The 20,974-nt window shown below is 37.0% G+C and overlaps 1 protein-coding gene and 1 long non-coding RNA gene across 3 annotated transcripts in view; one reads left to right on the forward strand and one right to left on the reverse strand.

Annotated features, from left to right (window-relative positions):
* LOC110851519 (ets DNA-binding protein pokkuri) overlaps nucleotides 1–20,974 on the reverse strand; it is a 63,011-nt gene that overhangs the window by 32,988 nt on the left and 9,049 nt on the right. Inside the window, exons 2-3 of one of the 2 annotated variants that reach the window (XM_035852593.1) lie at nucleotides 14,091–14,273; nucleotides 7,137–7,184 (exon numbers count right to left, since the gene is read on the reverse strand). The gene's annotated coding sequence lies outside the window, so the exon portion shown is untranslated. Of the gene's footprint in view, nucleotides 1–2,235; nucleotides 2,549–7,136; nucleotides 7,185–14,090; nucleotides 14,274–20,974 lie in introns of those variants that run through there. The other variant, XM_035852594.1, reaches the window with a different exon arrangement.
* On the forward strand, nucleotides 4,552–7,509 carry LOC118435987. Its single transcript, XR_004835098.1, has 3 exons — nucleotides 4,552–5,376; nucleotides 5,470–6,547; nucleotides 7,237–7,509. It is a non-coding gene; the product is annotated as an uncharacterized LOC118435987 (long non-coding RNA).

Consider the following 20,974-nt stretch of genomic DNA (forward strand, 5'->3'; position numbering starts at 1 on the left):
TGCGGGCACAAATGAGTAACAAATGCCGTTTACTGCTGCACCAATACAACAATCGATGATGCAAGTTTTACTTAAAACTTGTCTTATATAAATGTAAATTACTGTTATCTATTAGCTGCAATATGTACCCGATGCAATTATGGGTGTGTACAACAACTCCTCGTAACAAAGAAATGTAATTATTATTTACACAACAAGATTCCCAGTTTTTGGAAGAGATCCAGCACAACAGACAGCTCGTAGGGTTCCTCAATCCATTCAAGAGAGCGTGTTTACAAGGATTTGACAATTTGTTATTTCATAAAATTATCTCTTTTCAAACCGCTGGGAAATTAAGTGCATATGGGAACAGAGCGTGGGTAATGAATGCAAACGCTAAATCAAAACAACTAAATACAGTACACAAAACTTGCTCTCACGGTCTTATGCAAAGTTCTCAAGTTACCAGAAGGTATGTGGCTACGTGGGTATTATCATCATAACGAAATGAAAAACGGCAAACCCAAACCACGAAACGGAGCCATATCACCATGAGCAGGATGACATTTGAGCTTCACACTTTACACTGCAACGCAATTATTGCGAGTGACAAGTCGAAATTTCGGAGAAGCGTTGCAACACGTTCAGCGTCAGCTTTAATTCTCAATCTTAAAATTGCGCATTTTAAGTCTGGACATAAATATGAGGATGATGAAGGAAAAGTCCGTGACTAAATGGTGTAAAGTTTGTTGTGTGCTTTTTTTGCAGTGGAAAAGTTAAAAGCTAAAATTATGGCAAATCTAGAAATCTATTATGCATTAAGTCTTGGAATAAATGTGACAAGCCACTCGAATTATATGCTTAAATGCATATTGATAAGATACTTATAACGAGAATGACCCTAGAGCAGTACATATAAACTGCATACTCTAAATATATTAAGGAGCACATGCTAAAATACATATGTACGTGCTTCTGAATGACGTTTGACTCGCCATTCCACTCGCTTTTATTAGATTGACTGCAATCTGTCAACCTTCAACATTTGCTACAACTTTACGATAGCAGTTTTGCATACGATTTTATAGGACATGACATATTATGACTATTCTATTTTGTGTGTTGACGCAAATTTGCACGCGTGGGTTCCTACATACATATTTCTTAAAATAACTACCATAATAATTAACGATGATGATAAAGGAACGCATGATTTCTTTGTAAAAATTGTGGGTAGTGATCATTGTACAAACGGAATTCCGTTTAAATCTTGGTGCTCTAATTCTGGTGACATTTTTAGTCAGTGTTGTAAAAATTGGCAAATTAAACTCTTAAACAACAAAAATGTTCAGCACTGTTCTTCGTCAAGATTTGCAGAGTTGTTGCGTAAGTAAATAAATCCCCGTCTAAACTTTGCATTCCTTCTCATCAGGGTTGAATGAGGGCCACGTGACGATTATTCAGCTTCTAATAATAGTTATGTACTTGTTCCTTTGCGCTTAGTGTCAATTACAATGTCAACTTGAGAAGCTATTCTCTCTCGTGAAGATACCTGCAAGGAGAATGCTACGAATGTCTGTTATTGGGCCTGAATTCCGAGGCATACACCGAAAGACATACCAGTCATTCATAGAATAGTGAAATTATTTTTTCCAAAGCACTCGAGTTCCGTCGTCGCAGCCTCGTTGAATAATTAAACGACAACAGTTTAAGATTTCATTAGCAGTTGTGCCCAAGTGCATGTGTGGAATTTTCAGGAGGGGTCGACGGAATTAAGTAAACAACACTCTCCATTTGCTCCCGGGACCCGGAAGTAGGATTATGATATGGACTTCTTGTTGGCTACATTCATATACTTGAATACATGCACACTTTACATAATAAGGTTCATAAAGGAAGTTACGGAAATCACAAGAAGCAATCAGTTTAATGTAAATGGCGACATTAAAACTGTTCTGTCTCTTCCGACCGTGCAAATGATGGCACATAAGGAACAACGACGACGACGGAGAATAATATTCATGAGTTTGTACGTAATTTCCAAAGAGGACGTGGTTAAATTTACAGCAGAATCACATTTATCTGAATTGTGCAAAATGTCCTCGTAGTAGAAATTCTACCAAAGAGTTTAAGCAGGTCGTATGCACTTAAGTCAAACCGTTTGTCTCACGTGGTACGTTGCGAAATTTGCAACATAACAAATCTCATATTGTGCATACGTAATGATGCAAAATAAAATTATTAGATTAGTCTCACCTTTGTACGGATAATGATGATAATGTCGACTACTCTGTTCAGTATAGCACGTTTATGGATTGGATAAAGCCACATAATTGTATATAACACAAAACAAGTCAACTAATTATCACTCTAAAAAAACTTGGTTCGTCTCCCAAAATCTTCCGACCAAATTACTAGTCTCAGGTGCAAGATATGTGTATTGTTATGAAGTCAATTGTCCTGGATTTTCACTTTGGTCGTTACTTTAACAATGAGGGGTTATGTATATAGAGCTCTGTATCTGTACTAACAGGAGTGAGATATTGTCTGCTGTTGGCTAAAATCTACCAAAGGATAGAGTTTAGAAGGAACATGGATATAGTATTTTGCACACACTCGCATGCAACGCAGCACCCATTCCGCATGGAAGGTAAATAATGGCTGGATTTAATCTGTATTGGCTGATGATATGTGGTCTGGATGAGGATGAAAACATAATTTGCATTCAGCCTTCAGTCCGTACAAATCCTCAACCTTGAACCTATCACAAGAAGAAGGGAAAGAAGACCAAGACCAAGAAGTTGTTGAATTAATGATGAATAAATAAAAATGATACGATTCATGATGATAAACCCAAAAACCGCCGGTCATTTCCACTCATTTGTAGGACTCGTACGATATTTTATTCCAAATGATTACTTTTTTAAAGGGGAAATTAACTCTGATAACGTGTATGGTTAAGTGGTTGTGGTACATATTTAATCAATATATTCATTTATTATCCATGCGCCGTGGATGTAATAGGATTGTCATCAAGTATAAATTTACTATATTTATTGCAAATTGATGGACCTTAGAACCTCCAATTTATTTACATACCGGAAAAATCTTGCAGCTATTTCCTCTCGATTTGGTCTTTGCTCTCCACTATGAATGAGTTTATGTCTCAATATCAAGCCAAAGTCCAAATTATGCAGGCAGTCCAATCGGACTATGTACATTTATCAACAAATAACTGTCCCTAATAGTATTAGATGATCTAGTCGAGATTGATTGGTAAAATTGCAGCCTCGTATTAATTTCGCTTGCGAGAAGTACATAATCGATACCATTGTAAAGAAGTGGATATTATACATGTGGACATATTTACATGCGCAGGTATGTTATAACTAAAAGTTTATTACTGGTGATAATTACGTTCACGTTTAACTGGACATTTTAAATTTTATCTCCATCCACAAAGAAATGTGAAGTAATTGAATTGGCAAAAAACGACTGGACATGCAACTAGCATATCTAAAAGACAGTGATTGATACGACGTGAATATTCATCGCCATCCAGCCAGTTATAAAGTTGTCCAACAAAAAAACTTAAGTATTGCATAAAATATAGACAGCAAGCAAGAAATAAACTGTGCTCACAATTGAGTTTTGCTAAGGGGACATTATTATTAGCGGCGCACATCACCAGAAGGCATGTGTGTGTAATATGTAATATATGTACATATGTAGATACGTATGTACACAAATATGTATGATTATACGTACGAGTATATGCACATATATGCAACAAGTGCCTGGGCGAAGTGGCACTAACAGAAGGAAATAAATCTGTTTTGCTTAATTCCCGGATGACGACGACGATGGTAAAATATTAAATGGTACTTGGTTTGGTTGGTGGTGGACATGGAACACATGACAAAACACACAATGCCTAATTCGTTTAATTGCAAATCTCAAGGTTTTCCGAGTGGCCAGAGGCAACTTCTTTACAGGAAAAGAATGGCGAAAAAGAGGAGAGTGTTAATAAGCGTGTGTGTGTGTGCAAATTCTGGATGGACGACTCCATCCTCCTCCAGTTGAGACTACAATATATTATGTTTCCTTTTGAAAGCCTTTTTTTCTCACAAGAAGACAATGGAGTTATGGTTGAGATATAGATATATACGCGATGAGGGTGATGATTCTGGTTCTTGGGATGTCCAGGCAGCATAACAGCAATCAAAATCAAACGCAAAACTTCCATCACATCACTGACTGTGTCAGCTATCAATTTAAAACTATTCATTAATTCGCATGTGTCCAACTCACCTACTCTTCTCTCTCAATTGTTAAACTTAACAACAACGGTTTTATGAGAAATAAAAAAAATGAATAGATATTCAACATCTATGCCACAGAGAGAGCCCTTTGTGTGACGAGTCAATACTCAAAATGTTCACTGCTCATCATGTTCATGAGCCAGTCTCACTTTATTACATACTGTGAATGTAGATTTAATCACGCTATTACCATTCGCGAATATTAATAGGAAATGTAATTGGCTGCGGTATTGTTACTAATGCGTTTTTGGCAACCACGCAGCAAAATCTTACCGAAGAAGTCTCCATATTCGCTAATAGGAATAATGCAATATGAGAAATATAACAGCCAAGTTCTATCACAAAAAAACGATGCGACCACTCACACAATAATAACTAACTAACTAACTATACAACAAGTGAGCTAAATGCAGATTATGGCGTAACGCTATAAATTAGGTGAGTATATGCTGCACAATTATTCCATCCAGTCTTCATTCGTCCCCTTCTTCTGATTTGCATGATGATCTCTCCATGCTCCACGGTGCGAGTGATGATGCAAAAGAATTGATTATAAAGTTGGACTAGGAAACAAATCCTGCAAAATAAAGTTCCACCATCCAGCAAAGAGCGTTTTTACCACTTGAGCGTCTTAAACGATTTCCATCCTGCAGTATTATTCGCAATCCTACCCCACCATGCACCACCAACCACACACCATCCATCCATACCACCAGGTCTATTCAGCTATTCATAATTCTCTCAAGGATTTTCCTACATCTGCAAATAAAGGGAGTTTTCTTTAATGACATTAACAGTTGTGCCGACCGGCCGATGAGATAACGCCAATTAATCCAAGAAAATTCAGACATGGTTTCATATTCGCAAGTAATTGGAAACTAAGTCTGGCAGGTAGTGAGTAAGTATTAACTACTTTATTTTCCTAAAAAAAACTTCCCAGCAGCAGGATTTGCAGTAACATTGGCAGCAGGAGCAGTAGTATCTAAAACGGATTGGGATGAGAACATAATGAATGGCGTTGTTTGTGCTGTGTGCAATTTAATCAAGACTTGCACGGCGTACTTATGCACAACAAGTAAGAAAAATTTCCTTGACTTTGAGCAAGGTTAACGTTATAACTGATTAATTGTTTGCATCCTTATAAATAAATACATCCTGGGTACTGCAGGCTGTTGGACGACGGCGTGATTGGGCCAAATAAAAGGCTGAGACGTTGAAGCTATAGTGGATTGTTGTTATTATTATGGATATATACCTATGTATGAGCCTATTATGTGTTTGTACCCATTTTACATGTATGCAGTAATGCAACAAGTTTCTGTGTAGGTGCAACTTATATGTATTATGTTTTTCCACCACCACCACATCCTACCTAAGTACTTGCTATAGTTAGTTAAATGCCAATCAATGTGTGCGACTTAAGTGCCCTTTGTTGCCTCTTTGTGCCTATCAGACATTGTGGTACGAGTGCAATTCCTTTTGTGCAAAATGTATGTGTACGCAAGTGTACGTATGTATGTACATAAGTCGTGGTGGATGAATTCCATGCATGCTTATTAGTTGCTTAACGTATTATATGCCTAGTGCCTATGTACTTAAGCTAGAGTAGTTTTATAGCACGGCCTACCACAAACAAATAATTTGCACATGTGAGCAAAATGCGAAGGATGGAATGGATGAGATGGATGCAATTCACGAAGGATTTTCCTACGTCTGAGCTGTAGCCATGACCGTCAACTTATTACACACAGATCAAACAAGGAACTTTAATTTCATGCTTTTTATTATTTTAGGCATTTTGTTATCACAAGTGTTTCACGATGAGATTTCTTTGTCAATTTTTTCACAAAACGGACCGAATATTTGTAAATATGTTTTTCACATCATTATTTTCAAAGTCAAATATTTCTCCTGTTTTTTTTTGTCTGGAATAAATGACTTTTCCGTTTCCCAACAGATAATAATAGCAAATAATGATATATCTGTTTTAGTTTGTCCTTCAGGCATTGCAAAAACAAAAATTCGGCGGCGATATAAATAAAATTAAATGTCATCTTTCTCACAGCATAACTTTTTGATGGTGTAATAATAGCAATAATTCACGGAATCAGGGTGCAAAAAGTAAAACTGTATAGATTCAACGAGTCATGCTGTTCAAGAGTCATTAATAATAACTTTATGGTATAAATCTGGCATATTTTTTATAATTCCAGTCATGACATAATCTAGCGTCTCGAGAGACAAAAGTAAGTTGTTACATACTTTGCATTGCATTATTGTATGAGCCATTTACAAGCGGATTTCTTAAAATTATCTCCTCCTTCTATATTTAGCCAGCAGCTATATCTATGCATATTCTATAACAATGCGACGTCTAATTGTACATGAGAAGGGAGATTGTGGTTGTTATGCTGCTTGACTAAATTCTCAATTAAGAATTCTAACGATGATGATGATGACGATGGCTAGAGTTTGGTGGGTATATGTGATGGAGCTTTGTGTCGTGTGTCCCTTTCTAATAGTGCTCTCTACACCATTGCACAACCCATGAAAGTATTTAGCAGTGACTGTCTCTTATTGTTGCAATATGTATCTGCATGCAAATATCTTCCCCACTTTTATCAGGAAGAATTTACTGCTTCATGTATGTACATATATATCAATTAATGAATGCTATGCACTAAAATTGCAAGGCGGATACTATGCATACGGCTCGATTGTTGTGCAATCACTGATATTGCATCGTTCGTATTTCTAACGACTCGCTTTGTGCATTATTTGGTCCTTAACTATTTTTTAATAAAAATTACTTGTTGTGCTAATAAGATTACTTACTTTTGTCTGGATATGAAGACACAATTTTGTCCCAATTATTTTGTTTGCCTGCAATTATGAGAAGAGATAATTTGTAAGTTTGAGGTATTTATATTGACAGAATAGAAGGGACGTTCGATAGGGGTACAACAGAATGCAGTATAGCGTGATTGGCGGTTATGTGTGTAAGAAGACAATGGGAAGACAGTTGATTTGGAGGTGTGTGGAATCGAGACGACTTGACAGTTTGAGATAAAGTATCGCTTTGGCCAATGTCTATTAATAAAAATTAAACAAGTACATGTAAAATGTGGGAGTGGAGTATGACCAATTTTTTTATAAATACCTACAATACGTCATTCTACTAGAGAATAAAAATCAAACAAATGCAAAAAGTTGTACGAAATTTAATAAACATTAAATAGAAAATTTAAATATGCATTTAATAATGCATCACAACAGGTCGTTGTAAAATGAATGTTCATCTTTTCTGGTAGTAATAATAATATGAAATACATGTAACGTGTTGATAAAAATACACGCGTTATTCGTTCGATGTGTGCAAATGTGTAGCTCAATGAGACGAAACGAGTGCATATTTAGAATGTGTGTATAAGGATGTTGTGATATGTCATAGCTTGCCCAAAACTAAATTCACTATTTCCTGGTATGGATTCTCCGACTTGTTTGGCTCAAGTCTTTTTTAGGCTGGGATGGATGGATGGATAATGAACCAAGCAAAGCAAAGTTTATTTCTGCCAGTTATTATGTTACATCTTTAATTAGCATAATAAAATCGACTAATGCAGTGCACTGCTGCTGCTGAGCCTAAAACTGGGCTTAAACAAGCAAACACTTAAACTTGTCTCGAGGAGTTCAAATAAATATAGAACTGAGAATCAGAGGATATTATAACTATTAAAAGCCAGTCGTGCAAAAACAAGTGGACCAAATCAGCTGAACCAAAATAAAAGACAAAGCCAATTTAAGGTAATTGTCTAAAGTGGTTGCTACGCAGGCACACTTCCTGATATCGCTCTCTAACTCAATGGAATACGTAACCAAACCTAACTTAAACTTGTCTACTGACTGACTGCTTAAATTATTTGTCATTGATAAGCTCCATTGTTTCAATGGATTAGATTCTTCGTTTTTCACAGAAATTGAGTTGACCAACACACAAATTATCATGCAAATGCGCAAGAAAAAAGTCTGGGAGCATATATTTTGTATTATTCCTTCCTTCCGCGTGCACCAATGGTGGCGACGACGTGGATTTGCAAAGAATTGATGCAATTCCTTATTGTATCCTTTGCAAGCTGCAATTGAATCGAGCTGCACTAGTTTTCATGAATGCGCCTGAAACAAAGGATTCGTTCGTGCAATTACATAGATCTTGTGGACACCTCGTTGCATGTATGGCGACACAATGCAGCACAGTGCATGCAGTACAATTCCCATGACCTCCAAGTAGAACAATTGATGAAAAATAGTGTAATTATCGTACAATTTAACTTATTATCAAGCTAATTGAGGCTGTTTGTCGAATCTTGTAATAATAAGTAACAAATTATATTATAATAAATAATAATATGTAGTAATGCGTGCATACATGTAGTAATCAGCATTTGTGCAATTAATTAGCCCACTTAATACTACAACCCACCCGCGTGCGGCTTGTTTATACGTATTGATCTTCTCCTGAATTTTAGCTGACATCACTGAATATCGCAATAATAACCGGAATAATTCATATGCTTCATTACCCTATAAATTCTTGGGATAACTGACAAGTCAAGACGTAAACTTCATGCATTAGAAGGAAATTTATTACGTGGCACCTTCTCCACAATGAGACTTTCCTTGCAAGAAGTGGCTGGTCCAAAGGGCAATAAATATTCCAAGAAAGATCAAGTTTTTGCAGGAAAATAATGTTGCAGCGTCGCATCGTCGTGGAAGAACAGGCTGCTGCCAGAAGGATCGATGTTTGGGATTAGAGATTTTTGTAATTAATTTTATAAATTTTTTGCCCTCCCCGTTATAAATTATTGTTTGTACTTAGCACGTGGTACAACAAATCCGGGGATGTTGTGATTTCTCTGAGAGTTATTGCATAATAAAGTGAATACATTCGTGCATTTCTATTCGTGGTCTCATGGTTGGTACAACTTGTAAACATTGAAAATTCTTTAATTTCCTTCGGAAATGAGGTAGCGTTGCGTAGCGTGATTGTTGTCTACGTTGAGAAAGATGACATTTCCTATTATTCTAAAACCATATATGCATCCATCATAATGAACAAATTGCACGGAAGCCAATTGTACAATTCCTTCTTCTTCTTCTCAAGAGTGAGTTGGATTGGTGACGTGAAACTACTTTAGCAGCAGCGTGCATTTTAACAACATGCTCGTTCACGGTTCCACTCCACCCAAGAACGGATTTCCGGAGTAAAATCAAATATCGTATCGTATACACACACAGTATCGCGAGTAGTATCGTGGCAAAGACGTTATTCGCACGCGGTGAATATTTCTTGGAAGTGGTGTCAGAACGACGACGTTACCTTGAAAGTTGAATACTCATTTGTGATTGAATGTCAAAAAGTGGGACATTTTAAATTGGCTATGAAAATCTAGTAAGAATAGGATCACTTGTAAATATACTGAGAAATCTCGACCAAAATAAAATAGTATTTGCTTGAGGAAGGAAAAGTTGATTTGAAAACTGAAATAGTATTCATCATAATCCGTCAACCCACCAACTTTTCCATTTAATGCTGACAATCACTCATTCCGTGGAACACTTCCGTCCGTCCGACTATTTTTCTTGATCCATTATATACTTATTTTCACACACTATTTTTTTACGGGAGTGAATGTTTGCTGGGATGGTAAACTGATGCGTTATAATAAGGGTTGAGCTACGCCTAATGGGGGCTAAATTGAGACCTATACGTACGTAGTAATCATATGTATGTGATTTCTTTTAACAACTATGTAATTCCCCTTAAGCCGTGGATTGTCACATGTGTTTCGTAAAACATAAGACGCTCAATTTGTTACTGAACCGAATACAAAAGGAATGAAAGTGAGCTGAGGATATGAATATGAAAAATGTCGTTTCATTGTGGGACGACATTTTAATTGTTGTTTGACATCGTATATTCCGTGGTATCCATTAACCTGTCAACATTGAGGGGGGCATAATATGTGCATATGTTTTTTAGTAGTATACAATACCGGGTATGCAGAAACATAGCTTGTGTTCTGCAGGGGATGAAGGATGATTCATAAGATGAGACAAAATAAGTATTCATCCCAAAAGAAAGAAATTAGCAACTTACATAAAAAGGATTTTTGAAAATCCGTCTCTCTAAAGTAGGAATAGTGTATAATACGACAATGGCTACCGTGTGATGTAATCGTGTTATATTACGTGAGCTTATAATTTTAATCATGTCACCTTTGATATTTCCATAACAAGTGGCGAGTGTGGTCTTATACAAGGTCTGCCTTATGCAATTAGTTACCTTTCATTAGTCAAAGAAGGTGCGTCTTTTTTTAAAGAAAAAACAACTTTTAGATATATTGAATCTGTGTACATTTATTTCTGTACTGCACATCCAATGTGGACGTTTACCATTCGAATATACTTTCCTGAATCCATTAGGACTTTTGCTGTACGAGAGAAAATTCGAGTCTACATTGTTTAAAATTCCGGAGTTGGCAACGGATTTCAAAACAAGGAAAAGGAGGATTGAAAGTGACACAGTCCAACATCCGATGAAGGAAGCTAGCGACTTATTATGCACACAGCCAGCCTGGCATCAGAATAAAAAAAGCCATGAATTTCTCAACTCGCCATCATTGTTTTTATACAAAAAAAACGTTCAAATATTAAACTGGAAAACGGGAAATACTTATTTTTAGGCAAACTGTGAAGTTATCTACCCGGTTGAAATACCCAAGGATGAAAACGCTAAAAGATTTGTCAAGTAAACAAAACTAGTTAAAACTCTACGTTTGAAATTAAATTGAAAATAAAATTATTTAACAATGCTTTAAAATCTGATGAGAAAGATGCGATAGTAAGTTTTATCCGAAATATGAGATCAAGATCATCGCATCTTGTTTGCTGGCTCGTTCATGACTTTGACTCACCCTTGCGCAGCAGTTACTTTTAATTTTCCTCGTCCTATCCATCGGCCATCCTCTTCCTTTGTGCGACCAGCTTGGACATGGACACGTAGCACGAAAAAGGAAATTCGAGATGATATAATTTTAAGAGAGAATGAGCAACAAAATATGTAGCTAAACACCCCCAAGTCACTAGATAATAGAGGAAGGGTTAAGACTTGACTCAAGCAGAGACTAGTTTGGTAAGGTTATGCAAAGCGAAATTTCATTCACGCCCTGCTCGTGCATATACTGCGGCTGAGATCAGTGGTGGATGTGGATATAAATCTTTCTGTCCAAAATTCAACATTAAATTTGCATTTTGAAACAGCCAAGCCTTTCTTTCTTGAGGAAAAACGTCAATTTTATTTCACTCTTCTTCTGCAACAAGCCAGCACTGCACAAATTGAGAAGAAGGAAAAGGTAAACTGCCTGCCTCAACTTGGAACACCTTTTTGCTCAACCATAAATTAGACGTACTAGGCAAACACTCCGTCTCATCTCGTATATTTGGCAAGGAAGAGAGGAACAGTTTTCTCGTTGAGCTTGACTTTATTAGGAACAAACAATCCATACAACAAACCGGAGATGGATACGAGTCCGTAAAGCATAACTACATACGTGGACCCGTATGATCATCATTATTATCTTTACTACTACGCAACATACTCCTTCAACGTCACCCTAATGTACGTGCAAATGATGCAGTAAATTGCAAAATAATTTATGCATTGTTGTTCCCTGCTCTGAGGCAAAAGTGTATTTCTGAAATAACTGACTGCACCCACAAACCGCTGGCATGTTCCATCTTCGTGTTAGGACGACACGGGGAACAAGTGGTTGGTTGTCGCCGTGGCGGACGAGCTTATTTATCCATTCTTCGTGAATAAGGTAAAGTTAAAGAGCAGAAAAGTTGTTACACGATTTTTAACTTTAACTGATTTGATTAAATAATAAGAAGGCCGGCCAATAGGCAGTCAAAGAAGAAAGGAATCAACAAAACAACCCACACATTGGCAAGAAATGGTGGTCCTCTCCAACAAAGAGCGTCATTATGATTCCGTTTCCTTAAATTCGTTTTCATATGGACATGTGTGTCCACAATAAATAAGTGGGCTCGTTGTTTTTCGAGAGAGAATAGAAAGTTTTAAGGAAAATGCAACGCAGAATTAATGAAAAACGCAATTTCCCAGCAACCTGTTGTCTGATATGAAATTATTATTCACTTTTTAGTGAGAAGCATATGACGATGTTACGTTTGAGAGTGAGTTGAACTCATGCATCAGCTTAATAACCCTCCACCCCACCCTGCAGAAAAACATACGTTGGTTCCTCATCATGCAGATCTTCCTCTCCATCTGCTCACAGATTTGCAAATTTATCCTTCACCACCAAAGTATCAATTAGTAAGTTAGGGAGGGTCTCAAGCATCAAGCATCAATGTGGAGTTTTATGTATACGACGACTTGCAAGCCCGCATGGACTTGTACACAGCTTCAGCAGATATCATTTTCGCAATTTCGACTAGGATTGCGAAAATCAAAAGACTGGTTAATCAGGAACTTGGTGGATGTTCGACGTATGTTTGTAGGAAGGTGGTTTGGCGTTCTAATCAAATGGCATCTTTTTCTCACTTGCAAAACAACCAACTCCCAACAACGGAATCCTCTTGGTCTTGTATCCGGAATTTCAAATTGATTGATAGCAATTGGAACCGAAACAGTAAACATATCGGCGGCGAGATTATTGTTATTACGAGTAATCATAATATTTCATAAAAGTCTTCACATTAGTATTTTGCTCTCTCGTCTAAACTATCCATTGTAATTGACTGACTTAGGATATAAGCATCTAAATAACTACCTACTGCTTGTACCTCCTATCTATTATACATTATGCAAAATAACTTTTTTTGCATATCTATGTACAGCATGTGGATTACGTTGAATTTACAACCACTGTCAGTTTTAATCCAACATAATATATTCGGATTCTTATCAATTTATGGATCGAAAAAAATCGATGTTCTTTAACGTCTAAATTTGAAAATTATTTGCGGTTCAACAATTTAAAGTAATGGTAGGAATGATTAGAATTGAAGTAAAAGAATGCGCATTATGCAAAGTAAAAAGCCTTCGGCAACCACTCGCACACACAAAGTTCAGGTAAACTAGAGGAATTTATTATTACTCATGCACTTCATGTGTAAATTTCTGCGAAGCAAATCTCATGAAAATAAATCATCCATATCGGTCCGTGGACGACGGCGAGCGGCGAGGTATGATATATGTCAGAAACCGGACAACAAATACGTGGTTCGCAACAACCTACGCAAACGTAGCAAGGAGGAACGCAGGTTGTTACGAGGGCGAAGAAGACCACAGCAGGAGGACACCTTTTGGCATGGCTTCACCTCGCGTGGAAATTGGCTGTTTGGTGCAGAAATTAAATGAGTTGGTGGTTGGTAGTGGAACCGGGTTGAGCGAATTTAAGTAAGAAACCCTCATTTGGCAAGGAGCAAAATCAAACGATTTTGCAAAGTGTCCAAAGCATCCAATAAGATGAAGGAGATATCATTTTTGTCTCTATTTGACCCATATCCTAGTGTCTGTAAATGGCGTTTGGCTATGCGATTTTGGGGTTGGAAAATACACCGAGGAAGGAGAAGAGACTCATTTGCTGTCGTCCGATTACATTACAAAAGGGTGAAGATAGCTATATATATACATTCCTGTGTACGTTATAGCATTTGTATATGCCATGTTCTGCAGCTAATAAGTAATTCCAAAACTCGTCTTACCACTTTTGATGAGACACTCTTTGATCTTCCTCTCTGACTTTGAAGCAAGGAAACAGTCGGGCTTTGTCCTCGGAACGAATGACAAGTCAAAGAAGCTACACAGCAATTCAATCTCGTCCCCCGTCAAGAACGAGTCAGACCACGGGCAACAACACGGCCAAGGGAAGAAGAAAGGCAGTCATCCTGTAAAAAAATCAAGGAAAAAGCGGAATTAATATACACGTGACACATCACCTTTTTCCTGGCATATTTCATAAATTGCAATGTTATGTTGATGATCTCATACGCCTTAGCAAACTCTGGGGTGTGAATATGATGATCATCTTATGTTGGGTAATCGTGGTAGAAAGAAAACTTGTAAACTCCATAATTTACTATTTGGGCAAAAGTTCAGGTATGAATTGTTTCATCATCACGGGCAACTAATAAATAGCATTTTTTTCTGAAATTGGGAGGGTAATTCCACTACCACTCTTAACAACTGTCCGTCCGTTGAGGTTACACGTGCAATCATCACCTCTGAATTTATTGGGTGGTTGGGTTAGTTGGATAGAGGCTGGCCGAGCCAGGACAAGAGTAGATGAACGGCTAGTCTCTGGACTTCTTTTTGTTCGCAAAAACTTTATGTACATGAATGACGATGATCAGGTATTACTACCAATTAAAAGTTGCTTTGCATCCTATATGAGCTGATAGAGCTGTTTAATTCGTGGTTGGTGGGAGCGAATAAAAGACAAACCTTGTACGAGAGCAGAAATTCTACTACAGCTGAATTACATAAGAATTTTAAAGATTTAACCCCTCTAAATTAAAATTTCCCAGTTTTCATTCGCTACATGTAAAGAAAGATGACATTTAATAACAATCAAAGTTCACTCAGAAAATCTGTATTTTCCAAATCTTAAAAAATTGCAACTTATTAATATTTATGATTATTGCCCACGCTATTATACAGGCGCAATCAGATTTGTTCGTACAAAGACTACTTTTTAACAACTCAACTTATCGCTGGACCTACCACCTCACAATGCAAATCTCTTTAAACTCAAACAATGCTTAACAACTTATTCATTTCTCATTCCTTTGATTGCATTACAGTTCAATTAATGTATTCCTGTTAAACGTATTTTTTGTTTACATATAGTTCAAATGTATTTAAATGGACAGTTTCGTGGTATTATTATGGTATGCACATATTTTAGTCGTTGGTATTTTATTGTGTAGTAGTGCACCGGCGGTGCGGAACACATAATAATATTGTATTGCAAATTTATCTCCGGTGTTTCGACGTCCTCCGCTATAGGGAACAAAAACTAGTTTTCGAAATCTAATTTCATACTCGGAAACAAAATTTTGCTTCTAATAAGGAGATATTTAAGACCAAAGTTTCCATTACAAATTGCACATTTTGTGGGGGAAATTAGTTGACCATATGAATTTCGAACTCCTCGGGGGAGTCACCACTGGAGATTAATTTTCAATGTATTTCTTATGAAGAAATGCGTTCCGCTTGTCTCAGTCCTGTGGCCTAGCGTTGAATGTAGTAGTGGCATAAAGGTTTTACCCAAAACAGTTAAACCTAACCAAACCACATCGGTTTGCGGTAAATAAATGAGTCATTTATAAATTATCAAACATTTCACCCCAACAAGTTGTAACAATTTCCGTAAAGTCATACTTAATAAGATGTACTGCATAATTTCATCATAATTTTAAATTAAAACATCGCTCACTCTTCTGGTTCAAAACTTGAATCATACATTTATTTATCGGCACACAGAAGATGCAATTACATATCTACGGTTCCTCAATTACACTTCCTTCTGCACAGCCAGAGATGAGATGAAAATGATTTCCTGATTAAATTAATTCTATCCGTGGCTTATTAGCATTCTCTTCTTCTCGCCCAACATATTCAGCCAATCTCGAGTAAAGACTTTGTAATTCATTCCTAGGATCATGACACGAAGAATCAGCATGAAAGAAACTTATGTATGCATATATCCAAAATCATGTATGTACTACCACGGCATGCATACGCATACATGCACCACTATCCCAAGAAAATAGCTATTGATACAGCAAATTAATGTGAAATGAGACGATTACCTGGTTCGCATGCATGCATATGCGAAGGTCGCCCATGACCTTTGTTGACGGAATTTATTTGGCAAAATTTGTGCATTTTCTGCAAAACCTTGTAAGCAGCATCTGTGTAACTTATGAACGTATTTAATACTCTGCGGTAGTTTGAAAGTAGGAAGAGTTTGCTTGTTTGTAAGGAATACAAGGAGTGACTGTACACATGTACGTAATGCAGTTCATTCATACGAACAGGAGTAAAATGAACACGGAATTAACAGTTTGCTCCTATGTTGCAAAGTATGTATGAGAGGATTTGATTTTATTATTGTCAATGTGTGCAAATTCAGATCGTGTCAAAAGCAGAACAACAGCTCTGCTTTATAATAAGCGAGTTGTGTGAGATTCTATGTATGTACATCTTCTTCTGTACATGATTTATGCCTTCTTGCGACAGTTTTCCTCATTCAGTTTATAATGATGACGACTGGGTGGCTGGTGGCAGTCAGTACGTACGTATGGTTAGACTGCATATCTCATTAAAACTAGCATGAAGATGCTACACGAGCAAACCATTAGCAAAAATTTGTAAGTTGATTCAGTCCAGAGTCAGAATTAGAAATCCAGGAAAAAAACCTTGAAACTTTGCATGGTCTGTGTAGTTCCGGATTCAGTGGTGTAGTTTTTGCAAGGGACGAAATCACCAGAAATTTAACTTGCTAATTGGATAGTTCGTGCCCGTTCATAAATTTAATGAAATTGATCGTACCCACACGGATCAACACACGAACATGTATCTTTGAAGACTTATTATTGGCAAATGGAAAAAGAATGTGGTAATCGCTCCTATAAAATATTTAAGACTGCATGCCAATGGAATGCCAATGCAAATCAATACACACATGGATTCATTCGCCATCGTGTGATATGAATATACCAGTTTGAACCATGAATGGAACAAGATGTTTTCCTCTTCGTGTGGAAATAACATATTCTGTTTTCGCCAATATTTTATGTGGTGCACATGATAAGCTCTGCATGTAAAAGTATGAACTGCAAGAAAGGACTATTGCCACTATGACTATCTGATAAGTTAATAAATTGCCTGCATGTTGTTGATGTTTACGGAGAGAGCAGGGGACATTAATGCACAGGGAAAGAAAATAACTGCAACAACCAGTTTCTTTTGAAATATTTTCGTATTTTAATTGAAAACTCGGGTAGATAACTTGTCAAAGCACATTCACACTCGTGATCATCGACAAACTTTTGTATGCTTTCTTAGCCTACACACCTGCAGTAGAGCACCGAACAAATTGCAGACTCAGCTCACTCCTTGATTTTACTCCTTATTATGAAAAAATACGTCATTCTTTGCGGAAATGTGGTACATTTTATCTGAACGCTAAAAAACCTCCTGTGTGCGTGATACCCGAATGAAATTGATCAACCAATTCGTACCTGAACGTTACTCACTTTCCAGTTTATTTCATAATTATCATAAGTCTGGGCCAAAAGTCGTGGACGTAATTCGTTCAGTCAATAACATAAAGATTCCAAAGTCGTGAGTGGATTTTTCATCGGCAAGAGTAAACAGGTGGGTAGAGCACAAAACCTTTCCAAGAACGGGAACTTCATCAAACATGATAGAAAGCGAGACTCATAATTCCTCCGTTTTATGACCAAATAAACTGTCAAATAAATTTAACGGGGGAAACAGAACCGATACTTGTCCATAAGCATCATTATGCGACTCTCTCTCTCTGAGCATACTCAAGGTTATAGAAATTTTTTGACTTGTTTCTTTCAAACTGCGGCCACCTTCCGCAATTTAGTGATGTCATTTAAAGTGCTTCCACATCATTTGGAAGCATTTCGTTTCAGGAACTGATTAAGCTGATAAATATTTAATATCCTCAGAACGATGTTATGCAAAGCGTGGAGGTGGGATCGAAATTTTATTAATAATATCTAATCCGTCCAACAACTGGAAATCGACCACCCCAGAATGTTAGCAGCAAGTAAGAGGAGCAGCATTGCATAAATAAATAGGTTCCTCCCAACACTACTACGTGTGCATATGTCCAACGTGTTGGATACTGAAGAAGCAAGCAAAGTGTTAATACCGAGCAGTAGTAAAAGTGCAAAGTGTGTAAGTGGTTTAAGTTGGGTAACAGTTAGAAAATACGAGTCGATATGTTTATGTGTTTATATTATCTGTCTTCTTTCCATGATAATTTACTCACTTCCTCATTGCTTCCGCCTCCAACGTAGCACCAAATCTGCCCAAGTTAAAGTACATAAATGCGATTCAAGTCGGTCTCCTGAATAAGAAATGCAATGTGATCAGCGAGCAGATAATGTGCGTCCACTTAACCACACACTCTTCTATGACAATGAGACATTAAGTCTTGATAGTTTCTGATCTCTTCTTAAATGGAGTGATGTAGATGAGTGGGTTAAACCTCTGCTGAGAGTGAGTGAGTGAGTGGCTGAGTGAAAAAGATGACCGTCTTTTCCTCTATTGCAAAATCAAGCGATTATGATGATTCAATGGTTGAATGAATGAACAATGCTAAAAAGAGTTATGGCTCCGTCGACTGTGAGGATTGGCAGAAACAAATAACAAGCAAGTGGTGGTAATGCATAGTGGATGGAAAAATGGAGTGGCAAATGATTGAGTAACAGATGTCGAATGATTTTTTTTGCAGTAAATAAGATTCTACATATTTAACCAGCACAGCTTGCTTGATCCTCCTCGGCCATTCGTTGTAAATAAGTGTATAATTCAATTGCGTTAAAACCCAGATCATAATTTTAATTTTATGAAGGGGAGGAAGGAAAAGAAGCTAGCTAGTCACGAAAATATTATCTCGATTACTGTTTGATAATTTAGCTTTTTTGATGTACCATGTAATTCCGATAAGATAACTATTATCTGATGGGAAAGATATTTAAATTATTAACAAGTTTCGCAGACGATGAAGACGATGATAAATTCAAGTAAGTTGCCACAAGTGCAAATACCTCCCTGGTATTTTACTCTCATTCGTGCTGCAAGGAGTACTACAGTGGGAAATTAATGGCGAGGAGGGTGGTCATACCACGGTATTTAAAGGAGGAGGATAATTAAGCAAAAGTTGCCGATTGGATCGAAGATTATTCATGCAAGAGCTGACCTGATATCTACACAGGTCCAGTTTGGGTCTTAATAATGACCTAGCGAGTTGATTGATTCGTGATTGATGCAAATTCGTCTCATATTTGCGGAGCTTTCAGCAATTTCCGTAAGAACGGTTTAACCCCTCCGGCCATTAATTGAATTGCCAACTAATCAACCAATACATATCATCAAATGTTGAGCTGAGTAATACATTTGCCGATTAGACAGACAACATGGGAAAGGTTAAAAAGGCTTAAATTTCAGAGATGAATGATACCTGCATTTTCATTGGGAATTTCGCAATGCAAATTAAGTTTTTTTTTCTTTAAAATTTATTGTATATATTGTTATACGCGTCAAACTAGCTGCTCCTATTTTATATATTTTTAAAATTCTGAAATAATTATCGTCTCATTTTCTAAAGAACTTGAAGAAATATCAAAGAAAAAGGTTGAAATGTTTATTACAATGAAAAAAATATTAAGTTCATTTTTGTAACTCTACAATGATACCCGTTCGCACAATCCTACGCATGATAACTCTAGATGTTTATTTTTTGTTATTTTTTTGTTATCATTTAAACCAAGATTGCCAATTTGATCGGAAAGTGAACACGATTCTAATGAGCGCATATGTATGTACGTACTACACAGAATGGAGTTGAGTCGTGGTTCGGGTTTGAGAGGAAGGAAGATGCATTTGGCTGACAGCACATTTTTCCGATTCGGTTAAGAACCCATGAGGCAGGAGGAGGCGGAGGGATGCATCTAGTGCTTGTGCATTAGGAGAGAATTCCACTAACTGACACTCCAGTCAATCTCATGGCTTAATGGGATTTTTATTACAGCAGTGACAAGCCGGCAGACGGAACTTCTCACAACTCATCATCTATCCGCTTCCGACCAAAAGAGAGAAAAAGTTCATTTGAACTTGGATTCCGTACGGCTGAGAATATTCCTCAAAATCCTCTGTAACGCCAGTTTACTATTTGTTTACTTTTGGGGTTTGTAAAATTGGCTGTTTAATGCCCATTAAGATCAAATATTTTGATAAATCCGGAATATTTTTGAAAGCACTCGTCGTTGAACTTGTGCAACTCTGATTTTTTGCGACTGTTTGTATCTTTATTTGCAAATTAATGTCTCGAGATGAGACACGTACAAACATAAGGGATTTGTAATGTTGTCTTATCTGAAACATTATATGCTAAACTGCTGCTGCTGCTAATAAGAATGCACATGAAATGGGCCAACTTGACGGAAAGTGCTCTGTCGACTGTGTAAATAGGTGAGCGATTTGCCTTGGGTGAAAAGGTGACAACAACTTTGGCAATGTTGAGACTGAACTCTAGCCTGTCTCAAATTAGTAAAGATGTCCACATTTCCCCATTTCGTTCATCTATTTGCTAACCCAGTTCTCTCAGCGTTTTAATCTAACGACTAATTTCATAACCAAAAAGTAAACTGACTTTAACTGCATAAAAATTGTATTGATTTATGTCATTTTTTAAAAGAAATTATTTACTTTCCTGCACTCATACGACCGCAAATAAGTTGGAAAATAATCTCATTTTGCACTCTCTACTACATAGCATCTCTAACTAGCTAAATTGCAGCGTGTAATAAGTGGAGAGTTTATA

Source organism: Folsomia candida, unplaced genomic scaffold (genome assembly GCF_002217175.1).
Source record: "Folsomia candida strain VU population unplaced genomic scaffold, ASM221717v1 Fcan01_Sc006, whole genome shotgun sequence".
Classification (NCBI taxonomy): Eukaryota; Metazoa; Arthropoda; class Collembola; order Entomobryomorpha; family Isotomidae; genus Folsomia; species Folsomia candida.